General features: G+C 58.9%; 1 long non-coding RNA gene across 1 annotated transcript; it reads left to right on the top strand.

Annotated features, from left to right (window-relative positions):
* Window positions 1-14,585: 14,585 nt before the first annotated feature.
* Window positions 14,586-23,156, top strand: LOC117018204 (uncharacterized). The gene is made up of 3 exons (XR_004422186.1): window positions 14,586-14,752; window positions 18,104-18,348; window positions 20,959-23,156. It is a non-coding gene; the product is annotated as an uncharacterized LOC117018204 (long non-coding RNA).
* Window positions 23,157-23,367: the final 211 nt, after the last annotated feature.

Raw genomic sequence — 23,367 nt, 5'->3', positions numbered from 1 at the left:
GACTGGCTTTCCAGTATCTGCTGTTTGAGCAGACACATCCACTACGAATGCAAAACTCCTCAATTAATTTGTAGGTTGTTCATCATAACAGCACGTACATACATTTAAAACCTGTGTAAGCGTGAGCTGAATGCTGCCTCGATCACAGCTGGGGAGTTTAGGGAGACGCAAGCAACCCCCACTTCGGTGAGGAACCAACCTAAGCATAAAGTGACATCTAACACAGTGACAAGGCATCTGGTCCAGCCCCCATCTAAGGCTGCCACCCCACCTCAGCAACACCTTTGCTGGAATTATCTCCAGAGACAGAGGACTTACCACTTAGGAAGCTGTGAGCCAGAACTGCCCGCTACTTCTGGAGTCACGGAGACCTATAACGCTCTCCATCCTCCAAACACTTGCAGAGAGCCTTCTCATTCCCACCCCAACCTTTTCATAGCTAAAGCCTCCAATTCCAACTTTTCCTGGAGATTGGGGAACTGATTCCAATTCTCAAGTGGACTGGATTTCCTGACTGACCCAAAAGGTTGGATTAAAACATGTTCTTTTAAATATCTTTTTCAATGTATCACCGAACTAGCAAGAAAGTAATCAGCAGGGCACCTGGGGACCTGGACTGTCACTGGTCTGGTCCAGCTCTGATGCAGACCCTCTGGAGATGGCACCCGATTCCGACCCAGGCACAGACCAAGGCAAGCTCACCTGTGACTTGCTGGTGTCCCTCTTTTGATGCTGCCCCAGGTGAATGTTCACCAGGTCTTTCTTCCACCTTCATTTCAGTATTGGCCGGTCTCCATTCTTGCCCTTGTACAACTGATTTTTTTTTTCCTAACCTAAACGTAGGGTTTTACACTTTTTATTCTCTGATGTCAACTTGCTGCTTCTAACCTATCATTCTACACTGGGGCTTCTCAACCTCGGCTCCACGGACATTTTGGGCTGACCATTCTTTGTTGTGGGGACCACCAACCTGTGCACTGTTGGGTGTTGGGCAGCCCCCCTGGTCTCCACCCAACTAGATGCCAGGAGCAACGCCACCTCCAGTTGTGACAATCAAGTGTCCGCAGATATTGCCATATGTTCCCCAGAGGAGCAAAACTCGCCCCCAGTGAGTCCACTGTCCTGTACAGTCCGGTTGTGTCAACCACACGCTCCACCTGTATCCTGGTGGCAAATGACCTTGGGAGGAGGAGGGTCACACCTCGGCACTGATGTCCTCCAGTGAGGGGTGTCCAAGGCATCTCAACTTTATCTGCCACTATTCCCTTCCTGACCCTCCTCCGGCCACTTGGCTCTAATTCCTTCCTGGCTCTGCTGTGCCACGCTCGATCCTCTTCCTGGAGCCGGCTGCTTCCCATCTCTCTCTCTCAGATCCTCTCCTCTAAGGCTCAATTTAGGTGCTACATTCACTCACCCCAACTCTGAGGGCTATTCCTCAGCGGCCAGTCCTTCTGGGCCCAGCACCTCCTACCATCTGAACCGCTTGAACCCGTCCACACTGCCCAGCAGGGCTGTTACTATGCCTGCCCCCCTCCCAGTTAGCTCTGTGCCAGGACAGGCCGTCTACACAGGCTGAGGTGCTCCAGAACGAGCAGACCTTTGCCCTTAGTATCCAGAAGAAGTGTCAGCTCATTGCTGCTCATCTCTTCCTGCATTAAGGTTGTCTTTATGAAAAGCCTGTCACAGGTGGCTTTGGTGTCACTTTGTCTGAGGACACATTGTGCTGCCTAACTTGGAGGAGGTAGGGCCCCTGCTACCTTAGCCCTCAGACTAGAGCCATCTGCTGGACCCTGACCCCAGGGCAATGCCTCCCCTTGACCTCAGGGGAGGGCCGTGGCCTGTCTGCACCATGAGGGTCCCTTCCATTCATGGGGCACTGGGGTTCTGTGGGTGACAGGATCCCAGAGGTCCCCAAGGTCTCAGACTATGGAAAAGAGCTCAGTACCCTGTCGGATTCCGGGGCCTCTCGGTCACATGCTCCGCACTTACCGTGTGAGCTCTGGGCATACAAGGCTGAGTGAGCACAGCTGGCCCCCAGCTTTCCGCTGATGGAGAAGAGACCCATTAGCAGATGCTTTCAATGAGGCAGCCAGGACCCAAGGAGAGGTGCTGGCATCTGAGACACCCCGACTGCAGTCAAAGACCAAATAGGAGAGCTCGGGCAAAGGTGAGGGGCCAAGACACCCTCGTGAAATCTTCTAGCAGAGCATAAAGGGAGGACTGCATGGCAGGCCAGGGCACACAGGGCCTCGGAAACCAGGTAACTACTTGGGTTGGGGGCGGATGGGGGTGCCATGGTCCGATTAGTGCAGATGATGGGGAGACAGGCTGGGAGGCGACATGGTGATGGTGCCCAGGTGTGGCGACAGAGCCCCAAAAAGCAGTTTCCAGGCTCTCGGCCTCACATAGAAAGGTGCTGGCTCAGGTAGTAAATGGCCATCGACTGATCAAATGGCCATCAGCTGTGGCTAGTTGGCCGTCAGCTGTAACCAGTGAGCCATTGGCCACAAATGTAACTGCCGTGGCTAGGCTAGCAGCAAATGGGGGCTAGCAAGAAGATGGTGGCTGAGCCTGCAAGCGGCGCAGTGAGGGTTGAGAATTGTGTGGCTCCTGTTTCCTGTGTCTCCAACCCAGCCGCCAGCGAGAGTATAGTGGTGTGACTCCCCTACCTATGGCTCCGTGGGTGTTCCTTTTTGGCCTCACCATGTCCTGCGTTCTTATGTGGGGAGCGGGAGCAGAGACCCCACAGACCCCCCCGCACGACAAATGGTGCGGCGACCAGGGTCTCCTGCATGACACCAGGCCTTCCCCACCAGCCCTTGTTCTGGTTCCATGACCCCCAGCAACCATGGCTCCCAGGAAAGGCAAGAGCCCCTGGAGCAGTTAAGGGGGCCACTGTGGAGAAGGCTGGTGTCTTGGCGACGGCCCCCTGCCAGCTTCCTTCCTGCGAGCAGCAGTTCACATCTCCAGAGGCGATGGCCAGGGCTGGCCTCCCTGCTCCTCACCGCTTCGAGTCCAGATTCCCGTGGTCGTGAAGATTAATTGAAATCATGAACATGCAGCACATAGTAAGTGCTGAAAGACCCCACCCCACCCCAACTTCTTCTTTAACCCCCTGCCAAAGCTCCAGAATATTCTCATCCCTGTCTGCTCCTCTAGGACCCAAACTGGCCAGTCTGGAACGGGAGAGGCAAGAACAGGGGAGGGGGGCCGCTGAAAGGGGGGCTACCTGGCCTCCTGCCCTGCTCACCTGCACTGGCTTTGACTGTAAATTCCTTCTGATTGATTCCTCCTTATCCGAATAGTCACCATTTAGTAGGTACACAGGGGGCTGTGATTGTGCAGACCGTGAATTGCCCTTCAGTCATCCTGCTGGTGTGTGTGACCCCAGCCCAACCTCCTGTCAGGTTCCTCAGAAGCTTCAGAACCAAGCCCTTCAAGGTAGGATGGATCCCCCACTCACGTTCCCCAGGAATCGGTTTCTAGGTAATTTCTCTCCAGTCCTCTGCCGTCAGGCCATCACCTCACCCTCAGATTAACACGTGCGCCCTCCCAGGGACCTGTGTCTCTCATCTCATTCCCTCCTTCCATTCTCCGTGTTCACCTCATCTCATCCCCTCTACCTTCCACTGTCCTCAGGTTCAAGAACAAATGTGGTGCCTTCCAGCCTGGCGAGGTCTCTAAGGAAATCGGTGCTTTCTTCGACAGGCTCCTTTCCGCCTCCAAGTCTCAAGACTCACTCATCCTCCAGGGATCCCCACTGCACGCCCAGGAGGGGCCCCTCACGTCCTTCCTCCCCTGCCCGGCTCTAATCCCCTGCATATACAGCGCCTGGTACGTAGTTAGTGCTTAATATTTGGCAACAAGGAACAAACCCACAATCTCCTCATGCCGGGCATATAACTTATCAGGTTTTTAAAAAAACAGCCTGTGGGAGGATAGTCCCCCTCTTTCTACAGGCTCAGATGCCCTCCTCTTCTGGGGACACCCCCCCCCCACCAGCCTACTTCCCCAACACTTCCTTACTCAGCCCTGCTCTTCCTGAAAGGTGGCAGGCGCAGGGAGGTCTGCAGGCCCTGCCTCCCACCCCATCAGCCCCAGGGCTGGAACCACTGATGACTGTCTGAGGGCAGGTGAGGGGAAAGAGGTTAGTGGGGGCAGAGAGCTGGAGCTGCAGGGGATGGGGTCTCCCCGGAAATGGAGAGCTGGTCAGGCCTGGGGTTGGAGAGCAGGGAAAGGGCGTTTGCATTCGTGTCTGTACTGTTCACGGTGGGTCACTGTGCACCCACACGCACACACTTGCCGCTCTAGACCAGCTGCCTTTAGCCTTCTGTACACACAGCAAATTCCCCAACAGGTCTGCCCACCGTGCTCCCACCCACTTTGACCCGAGCCCTACACTTGGGTCCCTGACCCTCTGGCCTGTCTCGAGCTCCTGCTGCAACCCTGGGCTCTGGGAAGGTGGGAGCAGGCTGTCACTAGGCTCTGAGGCGTCAGAGACGCACTCACACAGCACAGAGCTGCAGCTGGAGGCGGAGGTCCAGCTCGCCGGCAACCAACTCCCTACGGGTCCAGTGCTGCACCTACACAAGGAGCTTAAACATGCCTCTCAACACATCTGTCCCCACTCCCCTGCGAGCTTACTGGATGGCTGCGGATGTACGCTCAGCCCTGTCTGGGGCCTCCCCCTCCCGAAGGCCAAAGGCGAGACCCGCTCTCAGTGGTATGTGGAAGGGAAAGAGATCCACCCTCAGAGCCCACCCTGAGTGGGACCTTCCAAGGTAGTGGTGAGCAGTCTCATCACCCAGGGGAAGAGCTGGGTGAGGGCACCTGAACTCCAGATGATCCCTCCATCCACAGACACTGCCTCCCTGGCTCTCTCACCTCGAGCTGGACCTCAAGCCCTCCTGGAAGCATCCCGAGGGCCGAAGGATGGTGCCTACCCCACCCAGCTGGCTCAGAGACCTGTGACCTCAGGGGGATGCAGGGAAACACTGAGTGTCACTTCCAGCTGCACCCACCCTCTGCCACTGCCCGGCGGCCTGGGGACCAGAGTCCGTCCCTACTTCCCAGGGGGCAGCAGGCCCAGCGTGGTGTGTCCCCTCCGTCGGCAGCTGCTGCAGAGTTGACTGCTGAGCCCTCGCACCGTAGTTGGCAAGTCTAGAACCACCGGATCCCATTACCTCACCAGTGTGAGTTCTACCATTGCCAAAAACGGTGGGAGGCAAATGGCAGTGGTGGGCCCGGGACCTGGAGAGGCTGAGGAAGAGACAGGGGTTGTTAGCATGGTCCCCGATGGTCCAGGCAGGAGGCGTCCTCCCCAGACAGGACAAGGTCACTATGGCGTCCTGTTGGCTGCCCTGGTGTGGGAGCCCAGCCCCTCCTTAGCTCTTCCCTCTCCTCAGTCCTTTCTCAGTCCCATTGTGCAGGGATGGAGGGGACAACCAGGGGGCAGCTATCAGGCCCCAGCCCAGACCCAGGCCCAGGGTACTGCACCCACCCGCTCTCAGGCTCTAGAGGGCACCTGCACTTCAGGCCACCAACAGGGACTGGGCACACCTCTAAAGCAGGGAGTCCTCTGCCCAGCGCTGGGGAAGAGACAGCTAAGGTGGGCCGTGCTCTGCTAGTTAGCAAGCACTGCCTGTCACTGCCCCACTTGAGCCAGGGAGACCCGGTCCTGTCATTCCCACGGCCTAACGCTCCCCAGCTGCCCCGCCTCTTGGGGAAGAAGGGGAGTTTCTGCACCTAATACTCTCCCCCTCAAGCCCCAAAGAGGCCAACCACTCCGCTCGCTGTGGTCTCTTCCCTGAGGACAGAGGGCAAACACCAGGCTGGCGCCTTCCACCCACGACCAGCACAGGTGGTCCTAAGCCCACTGACGTCACTCATCTCGGCCAGTCAATGGCAGAAAAGGGCCGAGTATCATGGCCACACTGCATTCTCCTGAGCACTGTATAGATCCCCACCGGCCCCACCCATCCGCACACCCTTGGAAGGTTGGCTACCATCTGATTTCCTCAAGTGGCACCTCCCCTGGCCTCCAGGTAACTTACCCAAGGACAGCAAGGACAGCACACTTGTGTCCACATCCCTCAGCCGCGGTCAGGTCCTTTCAGGTGCTAAGGCCCCCTAAGGTCACCTTTAGCCAGCGGGCCCTCCACACCCTGGAAGGATCTAGTTGCTCTAAAGCCGCTGGGCAGTAAGACCAGATCACACATGGGCCCATTTCGAAACCAGCAGCCTGAGCTGGAGAGGCAGCTGCCTGGGAGGCTGACGCCATCCCACGGGGCTGTGGCCCTCAGCAGAGTGGCGACAGCAGTCACCCTGTTCCTGCCCTTTGAGGTGAAGCGAGGGAAGAGGAGAGATGCAGAGAGACCCAGGCCATCCTCAGGGTCCCTCCCTCAGGGTTGATTCCCCCCCACACTGGCTGGGGCAGCTGTGGTCACCCAGCGGGGTCAGGGGCCTGGGTGTCCAGGCACCTCTGCTGGTGATAGATTTCTGGTCAAGGTCACAGAACTGAAAAAGGGTGAGACCATGGGGTGGGCGGGCCCATGTAGGGACACCATAGGAATGGACTCTTGTCCCAGGGTATTCCCAGGGGCCAGTGCCTTGGCCAGGAAGCTCCTCCCACCCCCAGTGAGAGAGGGAGAGGGAGAGAGGGAGGGAGGGAGGGAGGGGGAGAGAGAGAGAGAGAGAGAGAGAGAGAGAGAGAGAGAGAGAGAGAGTCAGTCTGTGTGTGGTGCGAAGGGTTCCACCCCTTCTCCTACCCTCAGGGCAGCCTGGGGCACTGGGTGGGGCCGGCGCCATTGAGAGGGGGCCCCTCTCAGCTGGCCACACCAACCCGCTTCGTTGGCAGCACCAAGCAGCCCCCACCAGCGATCAATGGAGCCGGATCGTATTTCGAAGAGCCAGGGCCGGGACCAGGATAATGGCTGGGATTGAATAAGCAAATGGAGTGGTGGGGGAGGGGCAGGAGTCTGGCAAATCCACCTCCCACAGCCCCTCCAGGAGCTGCCATCTCCAGAAGCCCCAAGCACCCCGACAAGCAAGGGGCCCTGCATGGGGGATGCAGGAACCTCGGAGTGACTGCTCTTGAAAAACCAAAAATCAGAGCGACGTGCTTCCCAGAGACCTTTCCACTCTAACAAGAAAATGCTTTCAGCTGCAGCAGGAGAGACTGCAGTCAGACTGCAGGAACCCCTGTGGGCCACAAGGCATTGGATGGAATAGACACCTCCCACAGCGAGAGGTGCCTGTGGAGTGGGTAGGAACGTTTGTTCATTTCTCCTGGGAGACCTGCAAAGGAGGACTCAGGCCCCAGTTGGCAGGGTGGTGAGGCAGAGTCTGGAGGGGATGGGAGGCAAAGAAGGCCTTCTCCCATTCCAACTGCTGGGAACCTGAGGTCCGGACGAGAGCCGGCTGTGGGAGTCCCAGCCAGGGGTCGTCACTATTGTGGGTGAACTCATCACCCCGGCCAGGAGCTGGGCCCCCAGGGCAGCTGGGCATGGAGGCTGGAGGCCCAGACTGGCTCCTCTACACCCCCAACCAGCACCTGCTACTCAGGGCTCAGCAAAGGCGCCCACCTGGGCAGGTGTGAGGAGCAGCAGCAAAGCCACAGGAAGAAGTGGAGCCCAGATGCAGACCACCCAGGGTCTGAGGGGCAGCTGCTCTCTCCTCCAGCTGGAAGGCCCCCCCTCCCTGTAGGCAGGAAGGTACAGAAATGGGGCCAGACATTACAGAAGTTCCAGGGAAGCTTTAGGAACTGGCAGGCCCTGGGGCCTTCCAAGCCCCTTTGTGCCATCTGTGCCCATGCCACCCACAGGAGACACTCTGATCCAGGCTGTGGACTCCCTTCTTCCATTGCCCCGTGGAGCCTGGAGGGAAGTTCTCAGGGAGCTCAGCCATTTCAGCCATTTTAGGAGAACAGGGCTGGAGCAGAGACAGAATGAGCTGTGGAGGGACCGGGCCATCAAAGGGGAGAGAGGCAGCCACGGGGGACTATGGAGGCCTCCTCCCCAATGGGCACATTGCAAACAGGCAGAGAGAACTGTCCTGACCCGTGCGAGCGTCCGCAGGGCCCTGGGCAGGAGGGCTTGTCAGCCCAGCTGGGCGGCCTGTCGGATGCTGCCATCCGCGCGGTGACAGCCTCAGCCACACACAGAAGCAGCACCGTCAGAGAATGGGACCGTGACTGCAGGCCTGACAGCTCCTGGCGGCTCAGTGTCCCAGGCCAGTCAGCCGGCCTCTTACTGACCACTGGTCACCAGGGCGTTAGGCTGGCCAAGCTGTCCCTGGCTGGGTCCAGGCCTGAGCCTCAATCTCTGCTCTCTGGGGCGTCCTGGGGAGGCCGAGCGTGAATTTAGGCTCAGGGCTCAGATGTCTCGAAGCCCTGGAGGGTGAGGAGCCACAGCACAAATCCCACCGTTGGGGCTGACCCCTCGCACACACACTTGTGGCTGGTGACTGAAGAGCCACACTGGCCCAGCTCTACCACTCACTGACTGACTTGCTCAATCAGCGCCTCAGTTTCCCCATCTATAAGGTGACAAAAAACATTCCACACCCACAGGGCTGTGGTGCGGATCAATGCGATGACATTTGTCACGTCACCTGATACACCGATGGACACCAAAGTTTCAATAATAGCCCCAATTCAGGGATCCAGGGAACGACGTGTCAGTGTGGTATGTGAAAGGGACCACTGGCTCCTGCCCTAGAACCTTCCAGAGGCAGGACTGGAACAACATACTCGGATTCTCCAGGCCCACCGAGGACCCCATTCTCAGTGCTGTCCAGATGACCACTCCATAGCGAGCTCTGCCCGAGGGACAACAGCTCCAGGGTCACCCAGCCTGACCTCAGGGGCACCTCCAATGCCAGGAGCCACCTCCCTCAGCTCCTTCAGCAGAAGGCCAGGCCCTGTGTTGCCAGCCAAGGCCTCACCCCAAGGGTGTGTTGGGAGCCGAGCAGGGCCTTTCTGACCCATGACACCAGCCAGGCTGGCCCTACAGATGGCGACCCCCCCACCCCTGCCGCAGGCGGCCCCATCTGCTGGCCCAGCTCAGATTGCGGGGCTTCCAGCTCCGCTGTGGCCCCAGGCAGTGTAAGGCGATCTGGCTGCCCACAGGGCTGCGGCCCTCACAGCAGCTGAGCCAGATGGGCCCGGGAGCCAGTGAGGAGCCGGTGGGGCCCGGATGCAAGACACAGGGGAGGTGAACGTGGCTGCAGCGCCCGCTTTTCCCATATTGGCACTGCACATGATTGCTCAGAGCGGAGAGACACAAGCAAAAATGTGCTAGTGCCAAAATCGGCCAAGCAGATGGTAGTGGTGCTGCCCCCCAGGAAACGCTGGAGGAGCTCTCGGCATCCCTGCACCCCTGCAAGCCGCCCGTTCCCGACGTCCAGGCCCACTGCAGGGCTAGAGGGGGCGAGCTGCTCCTGAGACACTCGCGGATCTGTCTCTGCTCTGTTTATGGCCCTTCGGTAATTCACTGACCGAGACTGTTCACAGTGAATTCTACCAGTGCCATACACAGAACAGGAGTCGCGCTCTCCGGCCTTCGGACCCTGCAAAGAGACTCCTGCCTGTGTCCCCCGGCAGCCCTCCTCACCCCACCCCTTCACAAGCTTGACATGCCTGTCACAGCCCAAGACGACCTTCGAGGAGACAGTGACCATGGGGGAGAAGGGCTGAACTTCTGGCTTTGGAGAGGGTGGGGGGAGATGTCCATATACGGTGATTATGGCTTCATCCTGAAGGCCCACCACAGGCCCTCCACCCTCACCGCGTCTTGCTCAGGCTGGGGAGGGAGTAAATCCAGCTCAGAGTAGAGAGCAGCTGGCCAGATCTTCCTCTCAGCCCATCATGCCAGGCCCCAAAGGTGCCGTGACAGTAGGAAATGCTGGGTGCCTCTCCTGGCCTCTAAGCAGACACCAGCAGCCCTGATCCAAGATGCCTTGCTCTCCATCCTCCTCCATCCCCCAGCCAGCCCCATGGCAGAAAAAGAGCTCCAGGGGACAAACCAAACCTGCTGCTCCCCAGACTCCCGTCCCAAACCAGACCAGGCTGTGAATGGCCCAGGCTGGCCATCTCCACCGCAGGCCCACCGCCAGGACAGGAGGGCAGGTGAACAGGAAGGCCCACGGCCAAGGAGGCAGCATGGAGGGAGCGGATGCCCGGCTGCCATCCAGCCAGGGGAGCGGCTCTGGCCGGCTCTGAGGGGACTGCAGAGGAAAGCAGAGGCAGGGAGGGGCCGGGAAAGGTTGCATCAGTGGTTGCCAGAGCGGCTGCCTCAGGAGAAGTCACTGTGGCTCCTGCCTCTGGTGCCAAGCGCCCTGGGGAAGGAAGGAAGGAGAGGAAGAGAGTGGGAGGGAGGGGGTCGGTCTCGGGGGAGGTGACATCCAGGGCAGGAGGGCTGGTGACTCTAAAGAGCAGCAGTCTCGCCCTACTCTAGGCCAATGGGGGGTGGGAGAGTGGGGGGGTGGAGAGGGTGGCTAGAAAAGCACCCTGGAAGGGTCAGAGATGCCCCCCCCCACCGCGCAGACATTATGAAAACCCCTTGGCGATGCTTCTCCCTGTGACCCTGCTGCTCCAGCACCTGTCAAATCCACACCCCACTCTGCTGTCATCACAAGTGCCCACATGGCCCAAACCGCTGCTCAACGCACCACCATCCCCACCAACGCCCCAGGGACTCCTGTCCTGCTTCAGTACATGCCCACTGCTAGGCTCTGGTCTTCCAGAGGCCAACCCAGCCCGGTTGATCCCTGGCCTTCTGCCTCAGTTTCCCCCACTACAAAGAAAAGAAGGGATACGGTATCTCCCAGCCTGGGTGGTGGGAGCGTTAGCAGACTGTGGGTCCAGTGGAGGTAGTTAGACATCTGCAGAGCTCAGGCTGTAACCCTCAGACTTATCCAAGGGGTCGTTGAAATGCAGATTTATGGGCCTACCCCCAAATCTGCATTTTAATAGGTACCCAGGCAATTCTGCTCTGGGGATGCAGATCCTCCTTGAGAAATGTCTGGGAAGTCTTCCCAAAGCCGCCACTCTCAGCACTGAGACATCTCACTGGGGTACATAAGCACAACCCTAAATTACTTTTTCTTTCTTTTTTTTGGGCGGGGGAGCAACATGGCACTAGCCTGGCAACAGGCAACCAAGGAGCAGAGGGGTGCCTGAGGACAGAGGGCTGTAGTTACACATTCTGCTCTTCCCAGTCCAGGAAATCAAAGGGACCACAGGTAAAGAGCCCTGAAAAGGCGCCAGGGGCTTGGGTTTGGGTGCTCCTTCCGACTAATCGTGGCATCTCTGTGGGGACCCTTGGTCTCTATTTTCCTCATCTTAGCAATTGATTTGGGAGGGTACGCAGAGAATAGCTTACAAGGCCAAATCCCCTTCCAGCCTCCAGTACTCCTCTCAAAGCTGGGCGAGGCTCCTCCCTCCCCTGCGCCTGCCTCACTCCCGCGAACGCGAATGCGGCAGGACCCGGTGCCGCAGTGCCGGGGCGGCGCCACACCCGCCACGCCGGCCAGGGTTCGCTCCAGAACCCTGCAGCACCTCTTCGATCTCCGTTGGTGTGGCTTGGCCCTGGGCCTTAGGGAAGCAGGACTCCCGGCTCTCCCAAACTGAGGGACAAGGGAAGCTGGGAGGGCATAAGCAACAAAAGCCTCATTTGAAAGGTCAAAATGGAAAACTGAGGCCTAGGGTTCAAGGCGAGTCTTCAGAGCAACCTCCTCTGCCTGCTCTGGTGGGGGCGGGGGGCATGGCCCTGACCTTGAGATCCAAAGGTACAGAAATCCACTTCCGGGAGTGGGAAGACGACGATAAGGACCCAGAGCAGGTCCCTGTCTCCCACCCCGATGGGAGCGAGCTCCAAGCAAAGAAAAGAACACGGGAACTGGTGCGCGCTACAGAAGACCCGACCTGCAGGCCAGGAGGGGAGGCTGCTGACAGTGCCACCAAAGGATCCAGAGTACTGGAGGGTCTCACGCTGTGTGTGTGTATATCCTACACGCCCTACAGGGTCTCTGCTGACGCCCCTTCTAAACTTCGCTAGGACCATCTTCAGACACCTCTGAGTCTCGCCTCCGGGTTCCCTCCCTCCGCGCAGGCACTCGGGCACACGGGGCAGGTCCTGTGCGTGTTCCCTTCCAGTGCTGGGGTAGGGGGATCCTTAGAGGTGGGTCACCGGGACACGAGGCTATAGTATTCTGAGATCCACGGTCTATCACCATCACGGGGCCCCGAGGTTCTCCGTTTGACATCTACACAACGATTCCGGGGTCTAGGGCTCCAATTGCTCCACCCACGGCCGGCAGGGTCCTGGTTCCTCTGGCATCCTTCGAGTGTCCCCGAAGACCAAGGGGCTGGAGGCTGGGGTTGGTGGGGCCTCTGACATGCCCTGGGCGCAGAGCCGGCAGCTCTGTCTCCCCGTGAGGTCCCAGGGGAGGGGCCCAAAGCTGTTTTTGACAAGGTCACCAGCACACCCACCATTAATACGGTAACTGGAGCTGTGTTGGCTCACGACAGGAACCACTGGGCCCCGTTAACCCGCCTCTTCGGGGGACAAAAATGAACGAAATTCTCACAAGTGAGAATGGTACCCCGGAATTGTTTTCTTCTTTGCATAAGGCGCGCTCCTCCTTTCCCCTCCCAGGAGCAGGGTCAGGGCCTCGAGCGCGTAAAAGGGCGGCCATGAGCCGTAAAGAAACAAGCCGCGGAGGCTGTAGCTGGGCGGCCAGGATTTGAGCCAAGAGCCTGGCGGGGAATGCGCTGGCTCGTCGCGGCTGAGAGCTGGGCGTGGGGCCACCTTCGAGTGCGCTCAGTCCACGGTCAGGACAGATTTCTTGGAAGGCTCAGCCTCGGCTCCTGCCGACCTGGTGCCCGCCGGGCTCAGTAAGGGACGGGCAGAGGGTGGTGCACACCTGGTGGAGCCCAGTGACACCGCCAGGGGACCAAGGGTGTAGCGCAGACATCCGCCACCTGGTCCCCAGGAGGAAAATCGGGCTTTTAATCCTCAAGAGATTTGCGAAGCCCGGCAGAACGCAGGGAGCTCGGTCCTCACCTAACCGATGGGGGTGGGGAAGTTGATTAGGACACCACCGGCTCCCGGCTCCTAATCGCTCTGAGCCAGTATTAGCGCCCCCAGCCCCCGGCGGGTGCGTCTGTCTATACGCAGTGTAGGGATGCCAGGGGCTGGGGGAAGGGAAAGCGAATGGCTCAGCCTGGAGGGCTCCGCGGAATCAAGTGATCCCTGACGCCCGGGCGGCACCCTCGCAGCCCAGTTCCTAGGATGTGCGCACCAGTGAGGCGCCGGAGGCGCGCCGTCCAGCCGCCGACCCCATGGGGACACGGTGCTCGCTGGCGCTAACAGGGATAGATAGTGGGGGCGCTCCCAGGATCTAATATGGGTGGCCCCGAAGCGGAGAAGATCTGGGGGTCTGAGAGCTGCTTCCCCCCTCTCCCGCCCCGAGACTGGGCGGGGTTGCCCCGGGGCCACAGACGCGGTAACGACCTGCGGCGAAGCCATGAGACGGGACTTGAGATATCAGCGAGCTCTTCAAGCAGGAACTCTTCCCACCCCAAGTCGCCGCCTGCCTCGCCGACTTGCGCTTCCACCTGAGCCCACCAGGGCGGCGAAACGCCGGCGCGACCCCCGCTCGATTCTCCAGGGAGATGCTAGGGCCCACGTCGCATCTCACCAAACACAATCCGCACTCAAACCGCGCGGCGGCCGGGGGCACAGCCCTGGGGGGCCCAGGACCTCAGGGCCTCGTGGGCGCCTCCGCCAGAAGGCGCGGGAGAGCGGGGAGGCTGCACTGCCGCGTCATCCCCGAAGGCCGGCCGCGCCGGGTAGCCGCCCGCCCGCAACTCTGGTTCTAGCACGGCTCGCCCGGGGCACCCGCCTCCACCTTCTCTTCCCCGCCCGGCGCTGGCTTGACCCGGCCCTGCCCCGGACACTCACCTGCGCCGGCTCGGGGCTGGGCGCACTGCCGCCTCCCAGCTCCGCGCGAAGTCCACACGGGAAAAACAAGGCAAAAAGGGCCCTGGTTCGGAGGGGGCCGGATGGACGGAACCTGAGGCGTCCCGGGGCCAGGGAGAGGGCGGCGCCCTGAACCTCCACAGCGCGACGCGGGAGGAGGCGGCGCCCGAGCACGGAGCCCAGCGGGGGAACAAAGAGGAGCCGGGATGGGGCCGCGCGCTTCCTGGGTGTCGGGTGACAGGTCTGCTGGAGGAGGCCCCTGCTCCGCCACCTGAGGAGGAGCCATCTCCGCCCGGCAGGCGGGGTAGGGCAGGAGAGGCAAGGGGCCTGGAGCCCGAGCAAAAGGGTGCGCGAGGCGCCCCGGACGGGGCGGCCGGAGAGAGGCCCGCGGGTTCCGGCGCCGAGGTGCAGTCTCGACGGAATGCAGGGATAATGACTCTGGGAGGGTTTACCGCCCCTGAGCCCCGCCCGCCCCCCGTGCCCCGCCATTGGCTCAGGTGCTGAGAAGCGGGGGAGGGGCAGGAGGCGGGTCTGGGATGATTCACCTTGAATGTGGCTCTGGTTGGTGCTCCGCGCAGGACACGCCCGACTGGGACTGCGGAGACGCTGGGAGCCCCGCCTGCTCGCCCTACCCCACCGGGTCCGGTCCCAAGGGGTCTCGCGGACCGCGCTGTGTCCCTGCCTCCTGCCCTCAGGCTAGGGTGCCGCTGGCCGAGGTGCGCCCCGACGCCCTGCCATCCCACCGCCCTCCAAGCCGGGAGCTAGCTGAGGTGTGTGTAGCGCAGCGTGCTTGGAAATCTGACCCTGGGCTGGGGGAGGGGAAGTGCGTTTGGAGCTGGGACGCATTATGGGGCCACTGGACGGATCTCCGCAGTGCTCCCCGCAGAAAGGTGCACAAGGCTTGAGTTGTCTCAGTGTGCCAACGCGGACCCAGGGGCTCAGGGCTGGAGTGGCGACGAGGGGTCCCCGCCACGTCCTCAGCCACCTACGCTCGCCTAGCTTTGCGGCCTCACAGGTGTCTGGCCACTGCCGCCGCCAGGAACAAAGGCTGCCTGTCCGGGAAGGGAGAGGGGGAGGGGAACCGCCCCCAGACCCGTTCCCACCCCCCTCCTTCCCCCCACTGCGGCTGTGGCTCCCCCGGGAGGGGGCGGGGCGGGCCAAGGCTGGGGCGCGGACGTGGATTAGATCCTTCTCAGCGGTCCTTAGCTGCGATACCACCCGGAGCATTCCGAGGGGCGGGGCAGGGTCTAGGAGACTCCCAGGCTGTCAGCGTCGAGGTGGCCTCTTCCTCCTTCCCCAGCATCCTAGGCACCAGAGCGCCCCCCGCCCCTGCTGCTTTGGGCGCCCTTCCCAGTCCCAGCCCCGCCTGGCCGCCCCAGACGGCAACACGGTTCAAAACCAGATTAAAATAAAACGTTAATCCGTCCTCCTCCCTTTTAGCTCCTAATTCTCCCTACGGACCCCTGTAGGTCTGGCTGCTGAGAAGCCCCTAAAAAAGGAAGATGCTTAACCAATGCCCCCGCCAAACCTAAAATCCTCTTGTATTAAGATTGAAGACCGTTAGCACCCTGTCCTGGGCTGAAGCGAAGGAAGGGAGTAGGCAGTGATAATTGGGGGTGGGGATCTATAGTTCTCCGGTGCCCCGCCCCTGCCGAGCCGAAACCCGCGGAGAATGATGGTGCGGATATGAACTCTTCAATAGGTCGGATTCCTAGGCGGGCCTGCTCCATCCCTGGATGTCGCAGCCAGAGGAGGCTAGACCCTCACCCCAGGAGAGCTAGCTGGGCGAGTCGCGGGGCGTCGGGGTATCTCAGCGCAGCCAGATATGGGGCGCAGTGCGCCAGGACCCCGACTGGGGAGACCCTGAGCAAAGCACTAGGCGCAACAGGCCGAAGGAGTGGTGTAATGGGGGGTTCACATTAACCCCTCCCCGGCCCGCACACATTCCTCGCCCAGCCAGCTCGCCCTGAACTTCCCTGGCTGCATCCCCACACATGCCCTACCTGGTCCCCGAGGGTGGTAGGATGCTGGGTGGTAGGGGCGCAGTGCACCAGGGACTGCAAAGCTGCGAGTGGCCCCCGCGGCCTGCCGCGCCCCCTTTATAGCGCGCGCCCCGCCCCCCGCGGCCGGCGCGCCCCGCCCGGGTCCATTCACCTGCTGTTGAGAACCAGACACCGCACAGCGCAAAGCGAGCCACCGGGCCGCACGGTCCGGCCGTCGGTGCTGGCGGGGCGGGGGCGCCGCCGAGGCAGATCCGGTTTCCACCTTTTCTTAAATGCGCTGCTGAAAGTCGAGACGGCCCCGGCCTCGGGAGCCAGCGTTGCTTTCTTCCCCCGTGGCTCCGCGCGCACCCCGACGCCCCCAATCCCACTCCGGGAGGGGCCGCGAAACTGCACCCGCAAAAGCCTCATACATATTTTAGGGAGCAGGCCCGGCCGGTAATCCGAGCTGGACTCGAATGGTGAGGGGCCGGCCCCCGGGGACCCGATATCCCAGATCCCTTTCGGCTCCAGGCCCAGGCAGGGGGGAGGAGGTGGCGAGGGACGACCTAAGGTACTCATTTTGCTGCCCTGTCCTGCACCCCCTAGTCCGCCTGCATCCTGCCCTTCCTCCTCGGGTCTCGGGTCTCTCTGCCCCTCAGACGCACCTTGGCTCCTCCTAGAGAGACCCTTTCCGCTTCGTCATCAACATCCCACTCTGCCCGGAGTCTGGCGTCGCGACGCATAGTTTGGGGTTCGTCGACCCGCGGGTCAGGCTTAGGAAAGATCCCTAAACCTTTAGGAAGGACCGCCCTGCCTGCTCCAGCCTAGAAGATTCAGAGCCCCTCGTTCGGTCCCCGGGCATGGCTACAGTTTCTCGCCCCTGGTCTCGCTTGCCTCTCTGGCCATCTTAGTTCTTTCCCGCCCCCTGCCCCTAACTCTCCACTGCAGTAGTCACTATCCTGAAGATGGACGAAGAGGTCGTCAACCTTTGGTCTACCTTCCCTTCCCATCTCACGCAGCAGGGCTGGGGGGAGGGGTGTCTGGGTTGCAGACACCCGCACCCCACAGACCAGCCCCAGCGGCGGCAGTTCTGCGGTCGGCTTTGCTCTGGCTGGTTGGGGCCCCGCGCTGACCCCGGCTCTCAGCCTCACCACTGCGATAACTAACATTCCCCAGTGAGACAGAGCTCGGGGTTCGGGACCTCCTGTGCTCCAGTTAGCAGTTGCTTTGCGATTTCCAGCGATTCACTTCGCCTCTCAGAGCCTTAGTTTCCCCATTTACAAAATGGGTAGAATGGCTCCCATCTCTCAGGAGGATAAAGAAGAAGCATGGGTGGGCTCTCGCACACTCGTGACCCATAGTTCTCTGCAAACTAGAGAACCTGCGTTCTCACTGCGACGGACCCTGTACCCCCCGCCCACGTGATGCCTTCCTGGTGCCCGCCCCCCGCCACCGTATTTCTGGCCCCTGTGCTGACCCTCGAGATCTCGTCCCCGCCACTCCACCCCACGCCCCGCCGCGGCCATGTGCTGGGGGCTCTGGGCTGCTGGGGGAGCCGCAGCACTGTCTTTCGATGTTGGTCCAGGCCACAGCCCCCGACTTTTTGCGAAAAACGGCGTGTTTGTGCGCCTGTGCGTTTTTTTTCCAGCGGTATACGGTCTCTGTACCCTTCTCAAAGGACTGGGAATCCGGAGATTCGGCTCCAACTGCGGGGGGCCGGGAGTGTAGGGAACGATGGGGCAAAGAACGAAAAAAACCAGGGACACAAATTAAAGGCCATCCTGTCCCAGGAATCTACCCAGCTCTTAAAAAGGGTGGGGAAAATACATGTGGCCGTTATATATCCTGGAAAAATATCCCGGACGTTAAGTGGAAAACGCAAAGAAAAGACACACGGGCTTCTGTTTGTGTATAACAATGTAAAGGGGGTTGTCTAGGTGTCAGTGTTTTTATGCGCAAAAAGTCTCCCATCGGAGACCCAAGACGCAGCAGAGGTGGCTTCCATGTAGGAGAACTGGGGGCGGGGAGGGGGGCCGGGGGGCAGAAAGCAGAAAACTTTCTTTTTGTTGGATGTCTTTTTGGACGGCTTAAAGTGTACGTGTTTACCATATGCTTGTATTACATTTTCAATTAAAAAAGAAACTGCAGGAATTGGTTTTTTAAAAAATCTGATTCGGGTTGCTGAAGACTGGAGGAGTCTAATCAGAGAGGATGACGCAGCCCGAACCCGACAGACGGCGAGTACGGCGAGGAGGGCTGGTAACCCGAGCTGGACTCGAATGATGAGGGGTGCGCCCCGGGATTCTCGGCTCCGGGCCGGCGCGGGTCCAGAACTCGTGCTCAGAGCGTGGGCAACCGAGCAGAGACGCAAGCGTGCGCGGCCGGTGCGTTTTTGTAGCATTGTCCCTTCCTTTCCCCCACCAGGTGACACTTTGACTGAGTTAGTCCAGGCGGCAGCTGAGGCTTGAGTGCCCACCCCAGAGGTATCCATAACCCGAGTCAGTGGAGAAGGCGGCTGGCGGTGATAGGGAACCGAGCACTGGTTGGGGGCTCAAGGTGTGAGGTTGAGTCCAGCCGCCGTTTCCTCCAAGGCAGGATAAACTGAGAACACCCGCCGTGCCTCCTTCTAGAGGATGTGGGGCGAAAGCGGGCGCGTGGTCCCTGGAGAGGAGCCCTGCCGGACAGTGCTCCGCCAGACCCTTCCAGGGCGAGAAACCTCGCTTCTCCATTCCCACCTGGTAGGGCCCGGCGCGCGGATCCTGACCCTCGGTTTCCACTGCACCCGATGTAGAGCCAACCTACGAGGCACCGCGTGCGGGCAGCCGGGGGATGGGAACCCAGAGGTTCTAAGCAGACATCGTGTCCGCAGTTGGCGGAAGAGGGTCCCGGCAGCCTTCAGCAGATTATCTAAAGTTCGGTGACCCAGATTTGGTTTTGGCCACGGGCCATGTTCACTTCCTGTGTCCACACCAGAATTTTAGCTGAATAATTCAGTTCCCAAACCAGGCAAACGCTTATTTCTATTTTGGGATGCTTCAGAGAGTCAGGACTTAATTGTCTCAAGGTAGAATAATCTGTACTTGAAATCACTTAACACGTATTTTTGTTAGGCGCCTGCCTGACCTTTCTGAGCCTCGGTTTCTTCACCTGTAAATTGGGAGCTTACCCAAGTTAGAGGACAGTTGGAGGAAATCGAACAATGAAATGGTTTGCGAGCGCTTTGGAAACAGCAAAGTGCTTCTTCAGGAGACAGTTCTTTTCAGTCTTGCAGTCACCACCCAGATTCCAGGGGGTCAAGTTGTCTGCCTTTTTTGGATGAGGACGCCCACCTCCTGCACAGCGTGGAACGGTCTTTTCCTTGCTCTCAGGCAGCTGTGAATACGGACGTGCGTTCGGTTCAGGGGCGTCGCGTCCCTTCCTCCCTCGCTCCTAGCGAGTGGCGTCCTCCGCGGCGCACCCCTTTGCGCCGGTACGCACTTCTCAGCAGGCGCGTCCTCGGAGCGCTGCGCCCTGCAGGCCCCGGGCTTGGGTTCCCTCAGCCTCCATGTCTTCGCTAGTGTCCTCTCTTGCTGTCGGCCTTGGGTCCTCATTCCCCTGCGACCCTCCCAGTGCTATAGGGTTTGTCTAATCCAACTCTGTTTTCCCCAGGAGGGATCAGGGGCCCCCCTCCTAGGTCCCGAACTGGAGCCAGAGCAGATAGCAGAGCCCAGTTCTCGGATGCCTGCCTGGGGCTTCTTCCTTTGGGCCGAGTCTGCGGGTCCAGACAGAACTCTTGGAGCAGGGAATTAAAAAAAAAAAAAAATTGCGAAGCCCAGCAGTGGGGCCCCGCTGGAGTGGGGCCCAAGGAGCTCCTGGCCTCAGAACTGCCCTTGTCCTCTGGGTGGGTTCCAGTTTCTAGGTCAGTACGTCTCTAGCCCAGGATAGGAGGGCACCTCGGGAGCTGCAGAGATTTTCCTGGGGAGGAACTTGAGGGGTAGGTGCAAAGCAACTGCTGGGACGCCTAGAAGGAGGGTTATCTGGGGTCCCTGGCTGCAAGCTAACAGCCACTCCTGCCTGGGAGATACAGGGGGTGGGATGTGGGTGGAGAATAGGCAGCACAGGAGAGAGGAGAGGCTGTGGGAGGTGGAGGACCAGAGGTTGGATGGGGATGGAAGGACTGGGGCCATCAGGAATTCCTGACACACTTTGATCTCTCCTGGAGTCTGCTCTTCACAAAGCTCCACCAGCATGCTCTCCTGGGCTGTGGGAACCCTCTCTGCTTGGCCCTCCTGAAAGTGATGGCAGCAAGGGAGGGACAGCCAAGGTGGTGGGGGGATGCAGCTGGCACAGAACTGGGAGCCCTGCCCTGAAGGCAGAGGGATCCCTAACATAGGAAGCAGCCGTTAGCCTGTGTCAAGAACCGGGAGCTGCTGCCAGCACCCTGTAAGCAGCCCTTACCCCCAGCGCCCTGGGGTGGGCTGGACTGAGGGTATGACCTGCCAAGTCCTTTAGCATGAGTCCTGAATGAGATAAAGTCCAGACTTCAGGAGCCACCTCTGTCTTGTTCACTGCTGTATCCCTGTGCCCGACTCTTGGAAGGTGCTTCATAAATATGTGTTTGAGTGAACATGTGAGCAGAAATACAGTCACAACCAGGATTCCACAGGATTCCCCAAGGGAGAGCTATTTTGAAGAAGCGCCAGGCCTCAGAACAGGGGCCAGAACCTGCCCGGTCTCTTTCTCTCCATCATAGCTGCCTGCTCTACCTCACTCCTTTTAGCAGGGAGCAAGGTCATTCCAAGGGAGGCACAAATGGCTCACTATGACTCCAGGAGGCCTCCCCACTTCCGTTTTGGGCCTGGGCTTTAGATGAGTCACTTCTCCCTCTATGCTTTAGGTTCCTCATCCGTTAAAGAAGAGAACTGGAAGGAAATGCGAGAGCTGAGTCTGCTTTTCCAAACCGATATGAAAACGCTGTTCCTTTCTTCTTTCATCCTTCATTTTTCTTGTTCCAGACACGTGGAGGAAGTCTGCTGTAGACACAGAAATGGAGGCAGATGCATTGGGCTGGACTTGGACCAGGAGAGCCGTGCTAGAGACGAAGGTCCCACTGTGTGCTGCATGGCGTGGGGGCAGGAGTCCCAGGTTGCTTCTGGAGGGTTGCATGCTCCCACTGGTTAAATTAGCATAGAGTACCCTAGGAACTGAATCATCAGTTCCTAGGGTTCTGGAATTCCAGACCATCGAACAGACCAGACCTCCCAGGAGCTCACATTCTCTTTGAGACAAGAGGACGACGAATGCTGGGTTTTGCTCCAACTTCCATTTTAGAGAAACCAATGCTGGCCTGAAAACTCCCCTTCCAGTAAAGACTGGGTGGGGTGGGGTGGTCTGAGATCACACAGTCAGCAGGCTGAGTGAAGCCATCCCGACAACATTCCTCATTCTGTCTTACCGATCAGCAGAACCTCCATGGTATGTGCATGGAAACCCCATAGGGAGGACCAGAGGAAGGGGTGAGCCAGAGCTGGATAGCTGGGATCCCCCCTCCCCATCCCAGGGTGCTGAGAATCTGCCTTCACTTTGGATCTTCCCTGGGCTGCGGGCCTTGCGCTTCCTCCCCCCTCCGTTTTGGAGTTGGGAGGTTGCCCCCCAGGTCCCACTTCATCGGGTCCCCTTCACAAACCCAAGCTTCAGCCTTATGCTACCTGCCCGCTGATGGGGTCTCTTTGAAGAATTGATTTCCACAAAGTCCCTAAAGTGTTTCCTCAGCAGTAAATCTCCTGCCGCCCAGGCTCTCTGCCCCATAAATGATTTAGCACCTCGGTGGGGTTGGAACAGTCTTCCTGTGCCCTTGGAGGCCGGCAGCTGTGACATCACCATCCCGGCTGGTGATGGATGGTATCTTCTGCCCTAATGGGAGAAGAGTGCACAGTGCCGTCTGGGAGGGGGTCGGGCCATGGTAGTAAGTACCCATCTGGCTCTACAGACTTCTGGTTTGGGGGTCTTCCTGATGGACCAGCCAGCTAATTGCCCTCCAAGGTACCGAGAGAAAGGGCCTGAGTCTATCTCTCTGTCCCCTGCCCAGAGGGACCCAGGCTCATTTCAGAGTGGGGTTTGTCTTTCCAGTTTTTAAAGTGCTCCAGAGAGAGGAATTATATATACCAAATGCCCTCTTATCCTGCTTTACCACATTCTCACATGCACAGATGCACCCTCATGGGTATGCACACTCCTGGCTGCTTTCTCAAGAGCCTTCCCAGGAAGTTCATCATTGTGTCCCACCTAAATCTTTCCTGCTACCAATGAAGGCCATTTTTCTCTGAATCCATATGGAACCGACAGAGAACAGGTGGTTATTATCGGCCATATGCTAAGCCTGCAAGCATACACGGTGAAGGATGACAGGGTTTTGGTCCCTCCCTCCCATCGTCTTTCTTGTAAACTTCGATGACCCCATCCTCTCAGGTCCACCAGCCTTTGGAGGAAAAGACACAATTTTTGTCCGTCCGCATCTGTAGGTTCCGGCAGAGGACAGAAACTGGAGAGGATGGCACTTGGATGAGAGAGTAGCCTCTGCCCAGATTTGCCGTCCCTGACTCCAGCAGGCCTTGCCCTACCTTGGAGGAGGTGTAACTCAGGGTACATTTCCTGCTTCAAAATCACTTGCCCATGGGCCTATCCTATACAGAGTGATAGGCTGAGGAATTTTCTCTAAGATTGGTACGGGGGCAAGCACCCTGTGATTCCACCAGGATCACACATGCAGAGGGTGCCAAGAAAATGGACACACGTTTTATGAAAGGAAAAAAAACTGTATTAAAATCGTAATACTCAACATATACCGATACCAAAAGATGAATATGAGTCATGTGTATACATTTTTTTGGCACCTCCGGTATGGTAGCGGAGAGAAGGACCTGAAAGAGTGGGACGTAGAATGGTAAGTTTTTGGTTTTGTTTTGTTTGGACAATTTGTTGAGATAAATTTACACACACAAAAATTAATCCACTTAAAGAGTACAGTTAAATGGGCTTTGATAAATAGATACGCCCATGTGACCACCACCACAATGAAGATATTAAATATGTCCATCACCCCTAAAATTGCCCTCATGCTCCTTCCAGGTCAATCTCCTTTTCCCACCACCCCACTCCTCACCCTGTCTCCAGGTCTCCTATCCCTGACAACTACTAATCAGCTTTCGATTACTGTAGTTTTGCCTTTTCTAGACTTTCATAAAGAAATGCAGTCATGGAGAATGTAACCTTCTGAATCTGGCTGTTTTTGCTAGGCACTAAGGCCTTCGAGATTCATCCAGGTTGTGTGTATCAATAGCTCAGTCCCTCTGAGGTGCTGTGTCATATTTCATTGTATGGATGTGCCACCAGTTGCTTATCCATTCCCCCAGTCGACTGACATT

This window comes from Rhinolophus ferrumequinum, chromosome 26, assembly GCF_004115265.2.
Source record: "Rhinolophus ferrumequinum isolate MPI-CBG mRhiFer1 chromosome 26, mRhiFer1_v1.p, whole genome shotgun sequence".
NCBI classification, from domain to species: Eukaryota; Metazoa; Chordata; class Mammalia; order Chiroptera; family Rhinolophidae; genus Rhinolophus; species Rhinolophus ferrumequinum.
Note: the sequence above shows the minus strand (reverse complement) of the source record. Positions and strands in the feature narration are given on the sequence as shown.